General features: G+C 47.1%; 1 protein-coding gene across 10 annotated transcripts in view; it reads right to left on the minus strand.

Moving 5' to 3' along the window:
• The window catches only part of Tmcc3 (transmembrane and coiled-coil domain family 3), a 306,403-nt gene that overhangs the window by 36,020 nt on the left and 249,606 nt on the right, over positions 1-20,777 (minus strand). The window contains exon 1 of one of the 10 annotated variants that reach the window (XM_075954044.1): positions 1,294-1,456. The exons of the other annotated variants lie outside the window; for them this stretch is intronic. The gene's annotated coding sequence lies outside the window, so the exon portion shown is untranslated. Of the gene's footprint in view, positions 1-1,293; positions 1,457-20,777 lie in introns of those variants that run through there. 10 annotated transcript variants of the gene reach the window in all.

The following is a 20,777-nucleotide window of genomic DNA, read 5'->3' on the forward strand; positions in this document are numbered from 1 at the left end:
TGTGGACGGTCCAGGCTGAAGGTTGTGGGTGGGGTGGGGTGGCAGTTGAAACTGTTTCATAAGCAGCATGATCTAAGAGGCACTTTCTCTTTCTTTCCAACTGACACCACGCATGCCGATGGCTGCTAACTGTGCCCCTCGCAATGCTGAGGCGATGGGATACATTGCTGGAACCATCAGATCCTTTAATGTCCAAGATTTAAGGAGTCAACATCTCTAACTTTTCCCTCCCTCCTACAATCCCAGTTCTTGCAGTTTTGAAAGACCAGAGAATAGCTACTAAGAACATACCCTTTTAAAAGACGTTCTACTTAAACCTTTGATGAAGAGCCCACCAGAAAAAAAAAAAGACTGTAGTTAAATGTAGTGAAATATTTTAATACTGCCAGACAGTGGTGGTACAGGCTTTTAATCCCAGCACTGAGGAGGCAGAGGCAGGCTCTAAATTCCAAGACAGCCTAGTTACAGAGCAGAGTTCAAGGACAGCCAGGGCTACACAGAGAAACCCTGTCTCTAAACAAATAAACAAACAAAAAAGAAAATAAAAAGAGATATTTTAATATCTAACGAATAAAAGAAACACCACTTTTTAAAGTCTTCCACAACAGCCACACACAGCCACATGAATACTGATTTCCTGTAACAGCAGCAGTTCCAGGGTCGGATGCTCACATCCTAGATCCTGCACCTCAGCGGAGGGCCCCACATCACAACACACCGCATCCCACCACGGAAGTCCCAGGATGGGCGAGGGAGCTGGGATTCAAAGGCACGCTGCACACACCCACCCCAGTCTGCTTCCTCTCTCTCCCTACTCATAGGGCAGTGTTCCCCACACCCTTCTTGCATGTGGTGACTTGAGGTGTCACCAAGACAGTTATATGGAAGTTCAAGCTTCCAGGGAAAGCGGAACGAAGGTGGCCACAGGGGTTGTCAAAGCAGGAAGTTCGATGCCAGCTCTGAGGCTCTGGCCTGTCAGACCCACAGGCAAGAGGGGATTTTTTTTTATTGGAGTTCCCACACTCCACCCCTGGCATGTCCCTCCCCTTAAACACTCTCACTGAACTTATGCTTCTAAAAGGAAGGAACAGTACATGAATTGGGCAATTCACTAGGAGTTTGGGTGTTTAAATGCCTAGAAACCCACTTGGGAAATTAGAGAGGGATTTGAGAAAGCGCAAAGACAACTAGTTAGAACAAAGAAATTTGTATTTCTCCCAAGCATCTGGCAGGATATTAATTACAAAGGGCCCTGCGATACATATTTACATACAGGGGCTGTAAAAGACTCACCAACTCCAGGATAAACCGCGGCGGAGGCTCTCACCATCCTGCCCACGGCAGCCGGCCGACTGTGTGCAGGCAGGCTGATACTCTCCACGGCACCTGCGGATGACTCACCCTGGACTTTGGAGGAGATCAACTCGCACTATCTCTGGATATTCCCGTGTTTGTCTCGGGGGAAACTCCACGCCCTGTGCTGTGCCCAGAACAACTGTCAGCAATAATGGGATGCATTCAGCTATACAAATGGGCTCTTTGTGCTGAGGGCCGAGCCAGGCACTCTGTCTCTGCAGGGAGGCCCACCAGGGCAGAGGCAGGCTGTGGCACACACAACTCTGGGAGTATAGAACGGTTCACACTCAGCCTGGCTGCCACACCTGTGTGCCCGCAGGAGCAAGACCTCAGTTTAACAAATCCAGGCTGGCAGAGAAAATGCAAAGTAGCAGAATGAACACACACACACACACACACACACACAGAATCAGTTGTGAAACGGCCACTCAGCCAAGAGGGAGGAAAAGTGGAACTGGCGTGGAGGCCACATGAGGAGTCAGGGGACCCCTTCCTCTTTTGACTTTTTTCCTAAAACAGATGCTCTGGATACCTTGAGTGACAGGCACACCTGGAGAAGCAAAGGGGGTACAGCACACTTCTTGTCTAGTGGCCAGAGAGGAAGAAGGAACGATGATAGTTCTGATAAGTGAGGGCACAGGTGTACTTGGTGCTAAGGGAGCCTCGGGGAAGAAGTGCCAAAGGGGGAAGGAGCTGGGCTTCTTGTCTTCCTACATCAGAAAGGCAGATTGGTTCCTCCAAAGTTGTGTGTCAAGAAATAGAAGTTTGGAGAAGAATGATCCAAGAAACAGAGATGGCGGAAGGATGGAGGCCATAGCCCCCATAGGGATCAGAGCCTGAATGTCCCCATTTAAATCAAGCTGAGCCCAGCTGCCAGACTCCTGGCAGCCTACGAATCCTTGGAATCAGGATGAAAATGCTTGGGTAGAGAAATGAAAGCCCACATTGGTACAGGAGACTAGAGGCCGGGGTGGTCAAAATGAGCCCATAGTAAGTACCCGGCTCCAGGGGACAGCATTAGCATCTATGAAGAGATGGCAGAATCTGAGTAGCTGAGTGTGTGTGTGTGGGGGGGGGTAGAGAGGCAGAGGCGGGACAATATCGTTCCTGTTTCCAGTCCCTTGGCGGCTTAAGATCATCCATACGGTAGGCTAGTGGAGCGTGAGCTGGAGGGTGCAGCATCAGACGTGAACTTGAGGGTCCCTAGACACTTAAGCACGGGTGTCACGGTGAGTGCTCGAGACAGCAAGGCCGGGAGTCAGCAGGAACAGTACCTGAGCCCCTTCCTCTGAGGACGGGCATAGAGTTCAAGGGTCAGCCTTAACCACTCTAGCGGAGCCCCAGCTCTGCCTCTTGTAACTGCGAGACCCTGGGCAAGTGAATTAACCTTTTTGAGATTCTGCTTCGGCGTAAGGAAATTTCTCTCGGGATTTAACGAGCTCAGGAAAGGACTTAATGTCACAGCAGACGGAAGACATTTCATATTTTCCCACTGCCCTTTTGTGACCATACAGTGCTTTGTTTTATAATTTGAGTTCTTAACCCACGCGGCAGGTTACAAGCTCTCCTGCTGCCGGTCACCCATCTTTAAATCCCTTTTGACCTTCCTTGTATGCGCGGATTCTCAAATATTTGAATTGCCACAAGTCATAAGGAAAGCTCGGGCTAGGATGGTCCAAGGGAGCCGGGAGTTTCCTGCCCTTAACGTTAAATAACGAAGGCAAAGATCCCAAAATTGCTGTGTGGTTTCAGAGGTATTGATCTAACTGTTTGGGGGTGGGGAGAAAAGGGCACTGGGGTTTAGAGAAGAGAATTTTGCCGGTATAATAAAATCTAGTGTAATATTTAGGAAGACTCATGCTACCGTCTCTTTCTGTCTTAGTTCAAATCAAGGTCTAAAACGCGCTAAATAATAAATGCCGGCAGATAGGTCTCACCTCAAGCAAATGTTAAGTCAATAGAACACTCACTCTATAAGAAATGCATGCTTTTTGGAGGAGGTCGGGGTTATTCTGCTAATTTTCAATACGAATTTAATTTTTAATGCAAACAAACACATTTAAACTATTGATGGCCCTTGCCCTGACACAGGAGGTCCGACGTAAAAATTTTAAACGTTACGGTAGTACGAAAGAAAGGTACGTTCAGTAGAAACCGTGTTTCCAAATTTCAAATCCCTTCCTGGGCTAGTGACGCAAGGTTTGAGATGCCCTTGTGATGGCAGGCAATGGCAGAGCGGCAGCTCCCCGTCAGTCATGTGTCCACGAGAGCGAGCGGGAGCACCTCTGTGCAGCGGGCTGTACTGCTCCACTCAGGCAAGATGCAGTAAACACATTTTCAGAGGATGGCACTTTCAACTCGAGTGCATCAGGACGAAAGCCCACCAGAAGCCGTAGCAGCTGGACGCTGAAACAGAAACATCACAAGTCCACCAGCAGGCCGGGCGGTGGTGGCGCACGCCTTTAATCCCAGCACTCGGGAGGCAGAGGCAGGCGGGTCTCTGTGAGTTCGAGGCCAGCCTGGTCTACAGAGGGAGCTCCAGGACAGGCTCCAAAGCTACAGAGAAACCCAGTCTTGAAAACACAAAAGAACAAAAAACAAAACAGCAGCAACAACAAAACCAAGTCCATCATCAGTATACGCAAATTCAATTCCACAAAACAAGGCTAAGGCCTCTGTGAACTGTATGACCTCAAGCCCTCAGCAAATTCAGGTAGCTACCGGCTTCGAGGTTGTTTTCTCTCTTCTCCTTCAGAACATTGCAGGGAAAGACTCAATTCCCTTTTTCACCAAGAGCTCACTTCATTCTTTGAAGCCAGGGGGGTCTTTTGGTGAAGCCTCAGGTCACAGACAGGAACAGGCAGCCATTTGCCCGCCTCGGAGCAGCCAAACTGGGGGGTCAGGCTCGAGGCAAAAGATGGCACCAGCTCTGGGCACACGCCTTTAATTCCAGCACTCAGAAAGCAGAGGCAGGCAAATCTCTGTGAGTTCAAGGCCAGCCTGGTCTACATAGTGAGTTCTAAGACAGTCAGCCCTACACAAAGACCCAGTCTCAAAAATCAAAGCAAAGCAAAACAATCAATCAAACAAACAAAGATGGCCCAGCTTTGGGAGGACAATGATTTGTACCTATTCTTGGCCCAAACACTTTTACTTAATAATTTATCTATCTATTCGGGCAGTTGGGGGTGGGAGAGCGGGTGTGTGTCGGGGGGTGGGGGTGTTGGAAGCTGTAGCTTGGTAGCTCAGTACCTTTCTAACATATACAAAGCCCTGGGTCTCATCTTTGACACACACACAAAATTGTTTTAACCACATGAGGCTACAGAAAAAAAGGACAGACATTTGAAATATAATAGTATAAGTCCAAACAAACACAGGAAAAACAAAGACCCGCCACATCCCGGAAAGAACTCAAACAGTGTGTATGTCATGGAGAACTGGTTAGATAACAATGCATTTGCACAGAGCCTGTGTCTATGAAGATGCACAGCAAATATAACCTCACTATCCCAGGTGGGGGGTGGGGTAGGGGTGTGGGACGGACAGGAGCAGAGCCTTTAGTTTTCATCTTTAGACCTTTGGTACTATGGAATTTATTGTTTCCAATAAACTTTCATTTAAAAAAGATCTTTATTTTTATTTTACACATATGGATGTTTCGCCCACATGCGTCTGTTCACCACTTGCATGCAGTGCCCATGGAGGCCAGAAGAGGGCGCCGGATCCTTTGGAACTGGAGTGACAGGTGGTTGTAAGTCACCAGGTATGCGCTGGGAATTAAACCCTGGTTCATCTGGAAGAGCAGCTCCGTGCTCTTAGCCTCTGAGCCATCTCTCCACCCCTGGAACTTACACTTTTTCAGTTAAGCTCCTAAGGGGAAAGATGCGCCTTTAGAATTCAGGCTTATTCAGATACTACACTGAGTACTTCACTTAAGGCTCAGCAGGACACACAAAACCCAGGCACAAACAGAGCGCAGAGGACACACACTGAAATGTGTTTGCTTTAGCTGTCAATGATGTAACCAGTAAACTCCGATTCTTAGGAGACCCGGCTGCTCTCTGAGGCCCTGGTTCGGTTACGAGTACTTCCACAATTTAAGAGGCTGCAGTGGGTCTTTACGCTAACCATGAGTGTCTGAACTTGAAGTTACTTTTACTCAGGAGGTCTGCTGGATGGCGGCATGGGCAAATGGGATGGGCCTCTCATTAACTCCGCCCCCTCGGGGGTCCTTAGGTGGGGGCAGGCACGGAGAAGGCAGAGCTGAGTATGGGAAAGGAAGTGGGGCCCTGTTTCTGAGCGTGGCTGCCATCGCCTAATCGTGACCAATGGGAACCTGCACCTAACAGCTTCCCTTCTCCCTCCAGCACTACCCTGGTTTGGATTCCAAGTACGGTTTGACATCACTGAGCCGCAATTCCAGAACGTCCACTTGTAAGATCACCTGAGGCCGTTCCACCCCTTGCCCCACCCCCAGGCAGTGAATCAGGTCTGTGTCTTCAGATGGAGCCCAGGTTGCTCTGCACAGGGAAGTCTGGGAAGCATCAATTCAGGTCAGACTCATTGTGAGAAAGGAAACCAGGCCCGACTGAGTTACATAATTTCCCCAAGGACTGATTAACTATGGCTGGGAGACCCGGGGCCTGGTGAGCTAATTCTTTTCTCACAGACCAATACTACCTGCCCTGTGTCATCACCAGGGCCCCGAGTATCTGTAAAGTTTGAGTCACCATGAGGCTGCTGTGGGGACGTGCCTGACGAAGCCTGAGATCAGGGTGCAGGTCAGAACGTGCTTCACGGCTGAGAGACTGGGTGACGCTGCCCGCCTTGAACCCGCCCCTCCCATTTCTTTCACTTTCAGTATCAGCACGAGGTAGGGGTGGTAGGGGTGGGGGGATGGGCAGCAGCAGCCTGGCAAAGTGCACCCAGGTGAGGCGCGCAGGCTGACTCACCCCCGGAGTCACCGTTTCCCCAGTGAGCCCCGAGTGCTGTCAGCCCAACAGCTCTCATCGCCACACGCCGCCGGTGCTAGCAGCTGCCAGCCCCTCGTGGTGCAAAGAAAAATGAAGGCGACTCCCGGGCAGACTCTAGGCCCGGGGCCTGGGATCGGCAATTTTAACGGAGGAACGAGGATGAGCCCCGCCCCGCCCCCACCCCCAGTTTGGAAATCACAGAGCAAGCTTTGACTCGAGGAGAGCTGGATTCACTTGTAATTGCCTCTAATGGGCCCTCCCACACGGCCGCACAGTTTACAGCTGTAAGACAGTTCCAAAAAGAGCTCCGCAGATTCCCTTTTCTACCTTTAAAGCCAGAATCCTTTCTGGGGAGGCTCTTCACGGAACTGTTTTGATTTTTCTTTTCTTAATATATCAGGAGATTCAAAAATAAGATGAATGAATGAAGCGAACGAAAAAGCAAAGATGCAAATGAGTTTTACAGAAAGGGCCCTCATCTCTGCGACCTTGATGGCAGCTCGGTGGGATTCACATCTACAACGGAAACTGATACTGCATGGAGAAACCTCTTCCATCCCTGGGCATATGGTCCTAGAGACACAAGCCATCTCTTCGGACATCTTTCCTGTCCTGATTTTCATCTTTCTTGGCAAGCTCGGCTCTCTTTTAATAAAGTCACAACCCTTTGTTGCCATGGAACCCAATCAGACATGGAGCCTGTTACTATGACTTCCTTGCAGGGCTAAAAAACGACCCAGTGACCAGAAGACTAGAGTTTTCTTTAAAGAAAATAAAAATCAAGGCAAAGAGGCTACAGAAAGGGCCTGACACCTTCATGTCCACTAACACTTGAGTTTCATATAGGGTTGTCTGAATTCTTAGGCCAAAACTTGTCAATATTTTATTTTAAAACATTAGGCTGGGACTTAGCAAAGCTGATTTTTTTTAAACAAATAAATACCTGGCAAAGAGGATACAACTGTTCTTAGAATTCTTCCATTTTCCCTTCTTCTAGGTGAGCTTTCTCAAGGCTGAATTGCTGTTTAGCAAACAGGTGTCAATCACAGCTACCAAATTGCAATATCCATTTCCACCAGCACTAGGCTTTGCCGAGAGCTCACTGTTTCTCTGCAGAGGGAAGATATCTAAACAATACCGTGAATCCTGTGTCCCGCCATACCTGGAGCTGGACTGACTTGGTAGAGAAAAGTATCAGACGCTAACAGCAGAGCTATGTAAGGAAAGAGAAGGGGCATCTGCTGGGTGCCTGCTATGAGCTGGGCATCTCCCATCTCACTGTGGGACTGGGCGCTGCCACCAAGGTTCCGGGAGCCCCAAGCAGCTTGCTCAAGCTGCCATGCAGTACCGGATGGAGCCTGACTCCAAGTTGGTCATTCATTCCAACTTTCTGTCTGGCTCTGAATGCGGAGTGTTTGTTCGGGCACTTGTTCTTTAGGAGGGGATTCACGGCATCGTTCAGCGTTTCTCCGATGAGGGCATGGATTCTGTCTTGACTTCCAGCTGGCTCCGGCAGTGAGATGTTTGAATCTTACTATCAAATCCACAAAGCAGCAGGCAACCCTTGGGAAAACGAAAACCAGGAGCAAATATCCTGTCCGCTTGTCTAGGATGACACGGGATGGGCATTCGTACTAGGTGTACTGGGCTAGCCGCTGCCCTCAAAGCTTCCAGTCCTGAACCCAGGGGTGGGAAGACCCACGGAGCTCAAGGTGCCTGCTCTCACGCGGTATCAGGAGAATCGAAGAGAAGTGATTAAACTTAACAACAGTTATTCCGACCTGGACAAAGAGCTTCAAGACGTGGCTGGAAGTAATAAAGGGGAGCGCGGGTGCTAATTTTAACGCCAGATTGTTAATTGCATAGCCTCCAAGTCAAGGCTATTTTACCTAGTAACATGTACGAGGAATACAGCAACAACTTCCAGGGAAAATTTTTTAATTCAAAACAGAATTGCCACTCCACACTGCTCGGCAGACAAAAGAGACAGCGAGTGACTGGGAAACATGGAATTCACATACAGTCCTGGTGGAAACGTACATGGGTGTGCATTCTGGAAAACCCTGGAAGGCCCACAAAAGGCTAAACCCCGCATTCCCATGAGACCTGGCAATTCCACTCCTAGTTATAGACCCAAGGGTAAAGAGTAGAGAAGTTCACAGACACTTGCTGGCCAAGTGTTCACGGAGCATGATCCCAATGACGGTAAAATGTGGCCGGAAACTCTCAGAATATTATTCATCCAAACAGGCAGCAACGACCTGGTTCATGTTACAACGCAGATGAGCCTTGAAAACATCTTTATACTACAGAATATAAAGGTCACAAAATCTATGATTTCACTTCGGGAAAGCGTACAGAACAGGCAAATCCTAGAGACAGGAAGTAGGCTGCCGGCTTGCTGCCAGCTGCCAGGGCTGGGGATTTTGAGGAGGGAGGGAGGGTGGCTACTGGTTATCTTTTTGGGGTGATACAAATTTTCTAAAATTGATGGTATGGTAACTGCCTAGCTTCTTTATGAACATATTAAAGCCCATTCAATTACACACTGTGACTGGGAGTGTTGTATAGTACCGTAATTATACATATATTAAAGCTTTTCAAAAAATAAAAATACTAATTTATTAAAAATTTTCATTGTCCGACAACAACTAACCCAACTCATGAGACACAGGAGTGGGGCTGCTTAGCTTTGTGGAATTGCCATAAAGACTGGATTTGAACTCAGATCTGAAGTCTAAGACACATCATCCCCCTCCCTCCTCCTCTCTCAACGAATCCAAGATTAAACATTTATTTTAAATTTTGTTGACTTGTGTGTGTATGCGTGCATATGTACGTATGCACGCATGCGTGTGTACGTATGTATATGTATGTGTGTATATGTATGTATGCATGCATGTGTGTGTACATTGTATATGTATGTGTGTTTATGTGTGTAAGTATTGGCTGGTGGGTGTGCTCTCCACAGCACGTAAGTGGAAATCACGGGATGACTTTCAGAAGTCAGTTCTCTCCTTCCACGCTAGAATCTGGCTTCTGGGAATCGAACTCAGGTCATCAGGATTATCAGCAAGCACCTTTAAAAAAACCATCTCATCAGGAGTAAGCTGCTTTCTAATTTCCACACTCGTATGTTGCAAACCGGAGCCATCCACGAACATATCCCTGGGGTTCGTGAATCTACAGCAGCAAATTAAAATGCTGTATTTGCTCGGATGGTGAATCATGCAGCTGCAATGGAGCGGCCACAGAGAGCCATCGGCCAACCCAGAACCGCCCGGCTATCGGTGTTGCTTCCATGTCTGCCTGTAGTGGGGCCAGGTACTGGTATGCCTTTAGGTCACTGGGTCAGCGAGCAAAAGTTGGTTTGCATATACCGGGGAACGCAGTGCGTCCCTAGAATCCACACAGAGGGGGAAGAAGAGAACTGACTCCACAACGTTGTCCTCCGCCCTCTTCCACAAATGTGCTATGGTACAAACACCTCCCCAGTCCACAACGCCTGCACGCCCAATAATAAAAAAATAATGAAAACAAGACACCACTGTAGTTGGCCATATCTATTTCCTAAAGCTGCTCTCAAGTTCCACAAACTCTGGGGTTTAAGTCAGCAGAAATTCCTTGCTCACAGCGCTGGAGGCTTGGCCCAAGATCAAAGAAGAGAGAAGGCTGAGCGCCTCTGAAGACGTCAGACACTGATTCCTCTCTTCATGGCTGTCTGAGGCATGCACTCCTTGGCTGGGAAGCAGACTCACCGTCCAAACCCTTGGTCTCCACGGCCTGGTCTCTGTGCCATGTCCCTGGGCGCGTGCCTGACACTCTGTCCAAATGACGCTTTTCACAAGGACATCAGTACTACTGGGTTCCAGTCTATTCTACACATCTACTTTTAACTCGGCAGCTCTACCAAGACTTGGCATCCAAATAAGGTCCCGCTGTGAGACACTGAAGGTCTGGATGTCAACAGATGTCCTGGGGAACGCTCAACCTATAAAAACCAGCTCTAACTATAAAGGACACAGCCACTCCCATGAAATCAAACTGTCTCGATAAACCCGCCACAGGCAGAGAGGAAAGCGATGCGAGGATTGAGCCTTTCTGCCGATCCAATGGGTAGAGGAAGCGTTTAACTGTAGCAGCAGGGGCTGGGGAGGAAGCTCACCCTCTAACAGCATGTGCCGTTCTTCCAGAGGACCTAGGTTCGATTCCTAGAACCCATGCTCAGGTCTTACAGCTGGCTCTAACTGCAGATGCAAGGGATCGGATGCCCTCTTCTGACCTCTGTGGCCACTGCTTTCACATGCAACCCAACACACACCCATAAATAAAAATAAACCTGAAAAAGGTAAAAGTAAATAAACTTAGTGACCGCCTTGTGAACACTGACCTGTGGATCACCAGCTTGCGATTACTGCCGTGTGTATTTAATTTGCTTGAAAAATCACACCACCACCACCACCAAAACGGAGGGAAATTTTCCTCAGAACATTAAAGAAACCGGCTTTAACAATAAGAAACCCACTTATTTTTCAAGCAGATCTAAGCAAAAATGCCAATGAGCATCTCCCGAACAAATATTTTCTACGAGCCAAAAGCAGAAGATGTAAAATATGGAAATCAGGGTACATGCCTTCCCCTAATTAGATGTATTTAAATCAAAACCAGAGCCAAGGCCTTAACTAATTGTTTGGTGTACTTAAACACGGAACTCTGAAAAGGCAGACCTTGCTGGCTCGTTGGAAGGTGTGAACTCAATATTATATTAATATCTATGTGTGAAACTCTCAATGTATGCTTCCCTTTCTTCCTCGCTTTCCCCCATTTTCGATACCCCACAGCAATCCTGGGTTGGGGGAGACTAAACCACAAGTTAAAAGGGTGTGAAGGCTCAGGAGAGGCTGGCCTAGGTCGGGGGGAGGGGTACACGCGCCAGCTGTGAGTTGAGAAAGGGAGCTGAGGAAGACCCCTAAGCATTAGCTTACACAAGACTCCAACATGCTCATGGGGATATAGCTGTCTCTTACCCCAAAGAATCAGATGCTCAAGATGGGCTAAGATGGTTTCACAGAGTTGTAAGGGGCCAGTGTTTCCTAAGCCCTGGTCTGGCACTGTCCCTCGGATTACCAGACAGAGCCCTCTGTACTGGCTCTAACCTTGGCTGGATTTAGCACTGACCATTCACCATCCCCTCGGCTGTCATTCTAAGTCACTGGAACTATGCCCCATGGGTCTCCTTGGGTTCGCCTCTCTGCAACCCAGCAGCCAAGGCTGTGCTTGCAAAATGCCAAGTCAGGAATTGGCTTCCCCACAACTTCTCGGGTCCCAAGTGTCTCTGTTCAACTCACTGCCCACCTGGCTCCAGCCATGATGTCCTCTGGTGTGCCTGGAACACAGCAGATGCCTGTGTCTGAGCTTCTGCACTCACTGCTCCCTATCCAGGGATGCTGTTCCTGCATGGCACCTCCATAGGTCTCAGCTACAAAAAGCTTTCCTGGGGTCTCTGATTTTTAATTGCTCCTCTCTAGCCCCACCTGGGCCTCTCCATCTTCTATTTATCATTGTTGTTGTTGTTATTGTTTTTCAAGACAAGGTTTCTCTGTATAACCACCCTGGCTGTCCTAGAACTCATTAGGTAGACCAGGCTGATCTCAAACTCACAGAGATCCACCTGCCTCTGCCTCCCGAGTACTGGGATTAAAGGCATGCACCACCACTGCATAGCTTACTTTTTAATATATTACTACCACTGAATATGCATGGATTTCACCTGTGGGTCTGGTTTCCTTGCCTCAGCCCACTGGAACAAACACCAGATTACAGTGGGGTCTTTGTTTTATCACTTTAAGGATGCCTAGAACATCACAGGGGACTGACACATGTTGGGGACATTATGAATGAGGCTCCAAAGCTGACAATCCATTCATGTACTATATGAAAGAACTTGAGCCTGTCACCTCCATTTATTCAGAGGCAGGGGATGACCAGGAGACAAACAGGTAACGGGGAGCAGGAAGTAGCCAGCTTAAGGGGTTCAAAGGAGTTCATCTTTCAACTCAGTACCATAAAAGACACCCTTCTGTGTCACATGTTGGGGACACATGGCTACCACCCATCTCAACATCCCTGCCAAGGACACACTCTCCGTCTTCTATTCTATTAGGGCCAAGAATCCCAGAACAAGAAAGCTCCAGGCATGGGTATGGGGAGGGAACTCCATAGGCTAAGACTCTAGGGGAGGAAAAGAACAGTCTGGTAGCGCCTCCCGTCTCTCTCCTTCTTTCCTTGTGGGTCTTAGAACATGACTATATGTCTTCGCTAAGTTTCTATTGTTGCAAAGAGACACTACAGCCAAGGGAACTTGGAGAAGCGTCTATTGGGGAGTGTATAGCTCCAGAAGGTTAGACTCTATGCCATGGTAGCGGGGAGCATGGCCGCAGGCAGACAGGCATAGCACTGGAGCAGTAGCTGAGGGCTACATCTGGATCTGCAACTTGGAGGCAAAGGAGAGAGACTGGGTCTGGCATGGGATTGTGAAACCTCAAAGACCACCCTAGCGACACACCTCCTCCAACAAGACCACACCCACCAATTCTTCTCACACAGTTCCACCAACTGGGGACCAAGGATGCAAATATATATATGAGTCTATGGGGGCCACTCTCATTAAAACCATCACACTACATAATAATTGGACAGATTAATGTATTTTGCCATGTCATATCCATACATATATATCATACTTTTTTTTTGCTTTTATTTATTCCATGTGTCTTTTACATCAGGCATTTTGATCCTATTCATTCCCCAATCCCTTCGTATACACCTTCCGCCCCTGCACCACCACCCAAATAAAACAAAATTTGAGAGAGAGAGGAGAAAAAAAAAAGGAAAAAAAATAAAAATCTTGTCATGGAAGCTGCAGTGTGATGCAGTGACTCACACAGTGAGCCCCTTTGTCCACATGTCTTTACTTGCAAGTGTTCCTTGCACAGATTCACTCCTATTATCCTCACCCAGTCCGCCCTTCTCAGCCTCAGAAGTTTCAGCTTCTCTGTTCCAAGCATCTGTCAACAAAAGCCCTCTCCCTGGGCACTAAACCCGGCCTCTAGTTTCCCTAGTTAAGCTCTGCCTGTTTGCATGGAGTTTTCTTGCATTGCGCATGCCCCTAAAACCCTCCCCAGAGCTCCCAAAGGAGCTCACAGGGCTTGATTTTTGTAGCAGGTCTCAGGCAGCTAACAGTGGTTTTGGACTTGCGTACACAATGCCTGACAGGAATGAGGTACTCTAGGTATCTCAGCCTCGTGGGTGGTGAAGAAGCAAGACCAGGTAAGTTCAGACAGCAAAAACAAATAAAGTCAAACCAAAAGCTACAAAGTGGGAAGGAGGACACTTTCCCGGGGAGGGGCCTGTGTCACAGAACACAAATGTCTACCTGACTCTCGGTCCCATGCTAAGCGCTCTACAGATCAGACTGGGGGTCGAGTGGGATGGCATCATAATTCCCACAAAGTCATAAGCTCCTAACTTTACAAAAGCTCTAGGCATGTAAATAAAGGGTGTCTTCTGATTCTGGAATTCTAGGAAGGGACTGAAATCACTGTCAGGCTCTTCCAAAGAGCAAATAAAACCCCACTGAGAGACGGTACTATAATTTCTTGGGTTTGTGCCGGTCTGTGTTCAGTAGTTAGCAAAAAAAGGTGACGGATTTGGGTTACAAAGGCAGTGTTCCACTATAAAAACCTGCTGTTGCCATGACAATTGACATCCTCTCTCCTCCCTTCCCGCAGCATCCTTCTTCCATCTGAGTCAAGCCAGAGAACCTACCTATACAACCAGGATTTAGCGTTTAAGGCTACAGAAAAGACAGATGCACGCATATACAGAACACACACTTAACGGCTAATCAGAGGTAACCATATCCTTGGAAAATTGGTACCATCTGTCCTCCACCCCCACAAAAGTCCTAACAACGATGAGACCCCCTGCAAAGAGGGGTGTGCTCACATGAAAGAAAGGTGACAGCATTCCTCTGACCTACGGCGTCTCAGGGTGGACTAGCTTCATTTCTTCCCCGAGGAGATCACGTGAAGACAGGGATTCCCCGGAGAACAGTCTGGGCCACCTAGAGCATCTGTATCAACCCACGGGCCTGTTGTCTCAGCTCCATGAGGGACGATCTCAGGTTTTATACATAGCTGAGTACAAAGTGAAGTCCCAAGGGTAATGAAGGGAGCTCAAAGACAACACAGCCTCTCCTAATGTTTTTTACTAAGATTGAAGAGGAGGACACTGCTTCAAAAACACCCTGTCCGGGATGGGAAGACGGTTCCTGGCTCCTGGGTTTGATTCTCAGTACCCACGTGGAGGCTCACAACCACCTGTAACTCTAGTTACGAGGGATCTGATTCCCCTTTCCGGCCTCTGCAAGGCATCAGGCACACAGGTGGTGAAGAGACACACATGCAGGTAAAAGACCCATAAACAAAGATACAAACACAATGCTGGTGATGCTGATTCACTGTCTGAGAAGAGAGCCAGTCCCGGGGAATCTAGAGTTCCGCTCTGGGGGATGAACTTGGGTTGCCTACAGCCGAGAACTTCCACCTGTGGCTGCCAATCACGAGCACTGACCTACAGCAGGAGTCAAAGGAGGGATCAGCCAGGCAGCTACAGCGTTACAGATGTGGGCTTACTTCCCAGGACACTGGCTGCTTTTCCAAATGTACCTCAAGGTCAAGGGAGACGCCCTTTGTTCCGCTTTGCTCAAAACTCCACGAGTGTCCAAGTGCTTTACTGTGGGGCTAACATGGCCCACCTACTTCTCTATGCCAGCTTCGCTGAGAATATCCTATTTGCGGTGCTGTTTTTAAAATAAAAGTGATATCGTATAAGCCATTTTGTCAACTCTGTCAGACAACCTTGACAGACCATTAAATACTTTACATCGGGGTGATAAAACCTTCATATGGGGGTAAAGCAATTCTGACAGCAACGCCACACAGCATAGAGACAATGGTACTCAGGCTGTGGATGAAGATCTGAGGCTCAAATGGGTTAAATATCACAGCCAGGGCTGGAGAGACGGCTCAGAGGTTAAGAGCACTGGCTGCTCCACCAAAGGTCCTGGTTTCAGTTCCTAGCAACCACATGGTGGCTCACAGCCATCTGTAATGAGATCTGGTGCCCTCTTATGGCATGCAGGCAGAACATTGTATGCATAATAAATAAATAAATCTTTTTTTTTAATATGTCATGGCCAAGATCCCACTATTAAGTGGAAAGGCTGTAACTGGAGCCTAATTTGATGATTCTGAGTCTTTGCTTCCAATCAACAGGCAGAACTTAATACATATCTCAAGAGCAGTGACCCAGAAACCTCGTAGTAAGTGCTCGGGTGACTGCTGGGGTGTGGAAATCTGGGTGTTTGATTTTCTTCTTGAACCTCTGCTGTATCTTCCTAGCAAAGCACCCAGGAGGCAGAGGCACAGGAACCTCTGTAAAGTCAAGGCCAGCCTGGTCTACAAACAAGACCCTATCTCAACAAACAAACATAAACAAACAAAAATCACTTGAAGTCCTAATCCCCAGTACCTCTGAATTTCACTATTTCAAGTTAAGGTTGTTGAAGACTTGTTATAAAACATCCAATAAGAAGTTGCCCTTAGAAGAGGAAATTTAAACTCAGCCATATAGAAGTGTCTAAGTTAGGATTTTTATTGCTGAAAGGAGACACCGTGACCACGCAACTCTTGTAAAGGAAAATATTTAACTGGGGTGGCTCACAGTGCAGAGGTTTAGTCTGTTATCATCATGAAGGGGAGCATGGCGGGACACAGGCAGATGTGCTGGAGTTGAGAGTCCACCTACATCTTGCAGGCAACAGGAAGTCAACTAAGATACTGGGTAGTATCCTGAGCATAGGAAACTTCAAAGCCTGCCCCCAGAGTGATGCACTTCCTCCAACAAGGCCATACCCACCCCAACAAAGCCACACTTCCTAATAGTGACACTCCGCATGAGATTATGGGGGTCAAATTCATTCAAACTAGCACAAGAAAGAGGAGGATGTAAAGACACAGGAGTGGGGCGGGGGGGGGGGGCTTGGTGTTAGGTGGCAGCAATCTCAGGAGGGAGGCCTCGTCACAGAGTCCTGTTGATATCATGGCCTCTGACTTCCAACTGAAATACTGTGTTGCTAGAACAAAGCCAGCAAATTAACAGACTAAGACAGAACATGGCTCTACTCTCACATAGCATACATAATAATTTTTAATGCATGCTTTTATATTCTGAAGTCACAGAAGGCCTAAAAATCAACAGGATTATGAATTGAACCCCCCAACACATACATCTTTTCATAGTGTTGAGGTATTCATAGGAGAGAACAATTAAACCATACACCAGAGTTATGATAGCTCACCCTTCTTCATTGCTGTTCAGCCACACCCACTGGAGTCCTCTGAAAAATATACGGCCACTACTTATCAATGAAGAAGAATGAGCATTGCCTGGAGGGATACAGCATTCAAGAGGCTGAGGCAGGGCAGTGAGCTCACAGGACTTCCTGGGCTACCTACTGAGACCCTTCTCCAAGGGAAAATGGTGTGTGGCAGGGAGTGGTATTACAAGGAAGAATTACGAAAGCATTATGGTAAATGTAAAGCAATATGTTGTGTGGGGAGATACTGTATCACTGTATACTGTATCTAGAAAAGTTGAACTGTAAGGCCAAAGGTCAGGTCAATGGCTGGCAGGGGCAAGGACAGCAGAAAGAAGGTTGTTAAATAGGGTGCTTTGGGAGGTGCTGGAAGTAAGCCGTATCCTAACTGGTGACAGATGACAAAACTTGCCTTTATTAGAATTCATAAATACTTACAAAGGGGACATTTTACTTACGGGAACTATGTCTCACTAAATAAAATACTGGCATCAATGGTTACAGACGTTAACGGGGGCAGAGAGGCTGAAGCCTTGACCAGATCTGAGAACTGTCTCTCGGTACACCCGGAATAACCAATTTGCTTTCGGGCAAAATTAAAATACATATATTTGAAATAAATACTATCCCAAGACCTAGGCACACAATCTATGAATAGAAAAATTTCCCGTTCAAGATACTGAAACACAGTTCAAAACCCACTGCGTAAGTACAAGCAGTTGGGAAAGCAATTGAAGACTAGATGGTAGAAGGGTGAGTTGGCTTAGCGAAGAGACGCTTGCTGCCAAGCCTGACGAACTGAGTTCAAACCCTGGGATCCACACAAGAGAGGCAGAGTTGTCCTTTCACACATAAGCACATGCCAGTATAAAAAGCCTCAGAACAAGCTCACCTGAACGCCATTAGAACTTCCCTGTGCACACTCTGTTTCCCCCTTTCCTGTGTGTACTGAAGGAATGCACAGGGGTTTAAAAGGAAGAAGGGGGAGGATGAGAGGAGGGAAATCATATTTAAAAAAAAAAAACCCACAGTGTTGAAAAAGAGCAAGTTTCCGGAGATACTGTTTATGTGAAAAACAGTACCAGACAAGTAACCATACAGTATCTATTAATCCGTTAGATGTTTAAAGACGTGCAGGAGGGCAATACAGAACAGCCTGAGGGATGGAGACCTGGGGGGAAACAGGGAAGGAGACCACACCCACACAGCTGCGGCCATGGTAATTAGAATCTGATGCAAACAGGGAAATAGATTGAGGGAGGTTCAACCAGGAGGTGGGGGGACATGGGGATCTTTTATATATATATTTTTTAAAAAAACTTCCCCCACATCTGGAGGATTTAGTTGTCATGAATAATTCTGCCAACTTACTATTTAATCAAAAGCATTGGCTTACCAATTTGATATGCTCCTTGTGAGATTTACACCACCCCCCTTTTTAAACAATAGTTACTGTTTCTGATGGACCATGTCATTCCCTTAGAATTCTAGAATCTGATATCACTGCATTTACATCCACAGGGCAATAACTTCAACCTTAAATTAAATTCAACAAGCAAAGCAATCATAAACGCGAGAAAATTAAAATCCACGGAGAGTTTAATAAGTTAGCTGCCAAAAGAAAAATAAAAAAAAAAGTCAGGCTTATCTTAGATGTTGTGCAAACAAACTTAAGAAGCAATTACTTAGGAGTAGCGTCTACTGACAAAATGTCTGAGATTTCTGAAATGCCCCAACTATGAGGAAACAAAATTGGTTTTGTATTCAGAAGGAGTTGCTTCATCTTTCAATTGTGGCTTATTATTTATCAACTCGTTGTTGTCAAAATCATTCCAAAATATGAATTATTTTAAAACTTGACAACTTAAAGAGAGACAAGGATACACGTCTATGCTCATCTGATTTCTGTCTCACAGAGCTGGTCAAATTTCTCAACGGCAGGAGACGGTGTTCCCACTTCTCAGCAGCAGGGCAGGGACTTTGAGAAAGTGTCCCCAACTGTTCCTGGGAGCACCTGAAGGAAGGCGGCCCTTGATGTAAATTTGGTGCCCGTGAAGCCAAACAAGGACCAATTCAGTGCGTGCCCCTTTCCCTCGCAGCACAGGAGGAAGGCTTTGGTTGGTTTTGTACAACAAATATCTAAGATTTGCTTATAAGGGGAGCTTTTGCGAGCCCAGCACCCTACATGAAAGCACACACAATGAAAACACTCCCTCCAAACCTGAAAATGCTCCTGGGTCAGGTTATGAAATGTAAGCGTTAGCTTCTGGGCACAGACAACTGTGATAAAGGTAGGCAGAGAGCTCCAGTGCTCACAGGCGCACCAAACAACCCCCTTATAAGTATTTATTTATAGTGAGCCAGGTGCCAGGGGAGCAGATAATAAGAACATGGTAAGAAACAGCATGTTACCTCCAGACCTGAAGTCTTGCGATGTCTCCAAATGCTAAACAAACTCGTTATTGTTTGAATGTGAAATGACCCCCACAGGCTCCTGTTTGAACCCTTGGTCACCTGTCTGGGGAGGGTGTAGAACCGCTGAGTGGTGGTGGAACCTAGTTCAGGAAGTGGATGGCTGGCTGGGAGGCAGGACAGAGACGTGGCTAGCTCCACTTCTAGCCTAAGCTCTCTGCCTCCTGGTCTGCAACCCTAACAAGCTGCCTTATGCTCCTGCCACAGACCACGCTGCTCTTGCGGCCACACCTTCCCCGCTGTGACTGAACTGTACCCTCTGGAACTACGAGCCACAGTAAATTCTTACTCCTTTAAATTGCTTCTGTTGGGTTTGCTCTACTTCCGTGAGACAGGGTCTCACAATGTAGCCTGGTTGGACTGAAACTTGTTATATGAACCAGGATGGCTTCAGTTGGGCAGTAATCCCTCTGCCTCTGCATCTCCAATGCTAAGATTACAGGAATTACCAGCTCAGGACCCAAAAAGTATTTTATCATAGCAACCAGAAAATTATTATACTTGTTGAGAAGCCATTTTTTTTTGTTTTGTTTTGTAGGTCAGAGGTTGTTGCTTCTTCCCCCTGTGGGTTCCCGGAACTGAATTCAGGTTCTCGGGCTTGCAAAGTAAGAACTTTTACCCACTGAGCCATATGACTCGCCCCAGAGGCAGTTCACACATGTTCGCACAAATGCACAAACCTTTACTATCCCCGCCCCCATCTTTTGGCTTCTCACTGTTGTAAACGATACTGGAATTGTGCCTGCCTGAAATCTTCTAAATGTCTGAGCTAGAGATCTCAAAAATGCTCATTCCAATTCTTTGGGGGAGGAGGTGGGAGGATGAAAATCCAGAATAAATGCACCAGAATTACAACCAGCTGAGTTCATTAGTTTTAAAACTCACAGAAAAGGGGGAAAAAAGACGAAATAATAAAGTTTAGTCCATATGGGAAGCGGTATATTTTTAAAAACAGGTAACTATGCAAAAAAAAAGGGGGGGGGCTTGAGCATCTGAAAAGCAACCAAGTGATTCTACCTGGTTTCCCAATGCAGGAAAACAAAATCATAAAACGCACCAGCAGAACATAGGCACCCTCCTCTTGTAAAGGACAAAGGCTATGCCTCAAAGCTCCAAACCTAAGGACCTTCAAATGTCTGCATGGTAAGAGTTCTGCTATTACCCAGTGTTTTCGAGATGCTAGCTCGATGCTCCCCGCCACCCATAAAGAACATATATGAGCATAATTAACAGAATTCTAAGGGGGTCTCCAAGATATGATCCTGTCTGCCCTGGATACCAGGAAACTTGAGAGCAAAATGGGATCTCACCCCCACGATTAGGCTATCTTTTATGGCAAAGGGGAAAGAATTCGCCAAACATAATTAAGACTCCTAATCAGTTGACTTTAATCAAAGCGAAGTACCCGTTGGGCCTGGCCTAATCAGGTGAGCTCTCTAAGGGAGAGTCTAGAGGTAAGAGACAACATAATGGAGAGACTGTGGAGGTCTTAAAGAAGCAAGCTGCCACGTTGTGAAGGGACCAGGTGGCAG

Source organism: Microtus pennsylvanicus, chromosome 20 (genome assembly GCF_037038515.1).
Source record: "Microtus pennsylvanicus isolate mMicPen1 chromosome 20, mMicPen1.hap1, whole genome shotgun sequence".
Lineage (NCBI taxonomy): Eukaryota > Metazoa > Chordata > Mammalia > Rodentia > Cricetidae > Microtus > Microtus pennsylvanicus.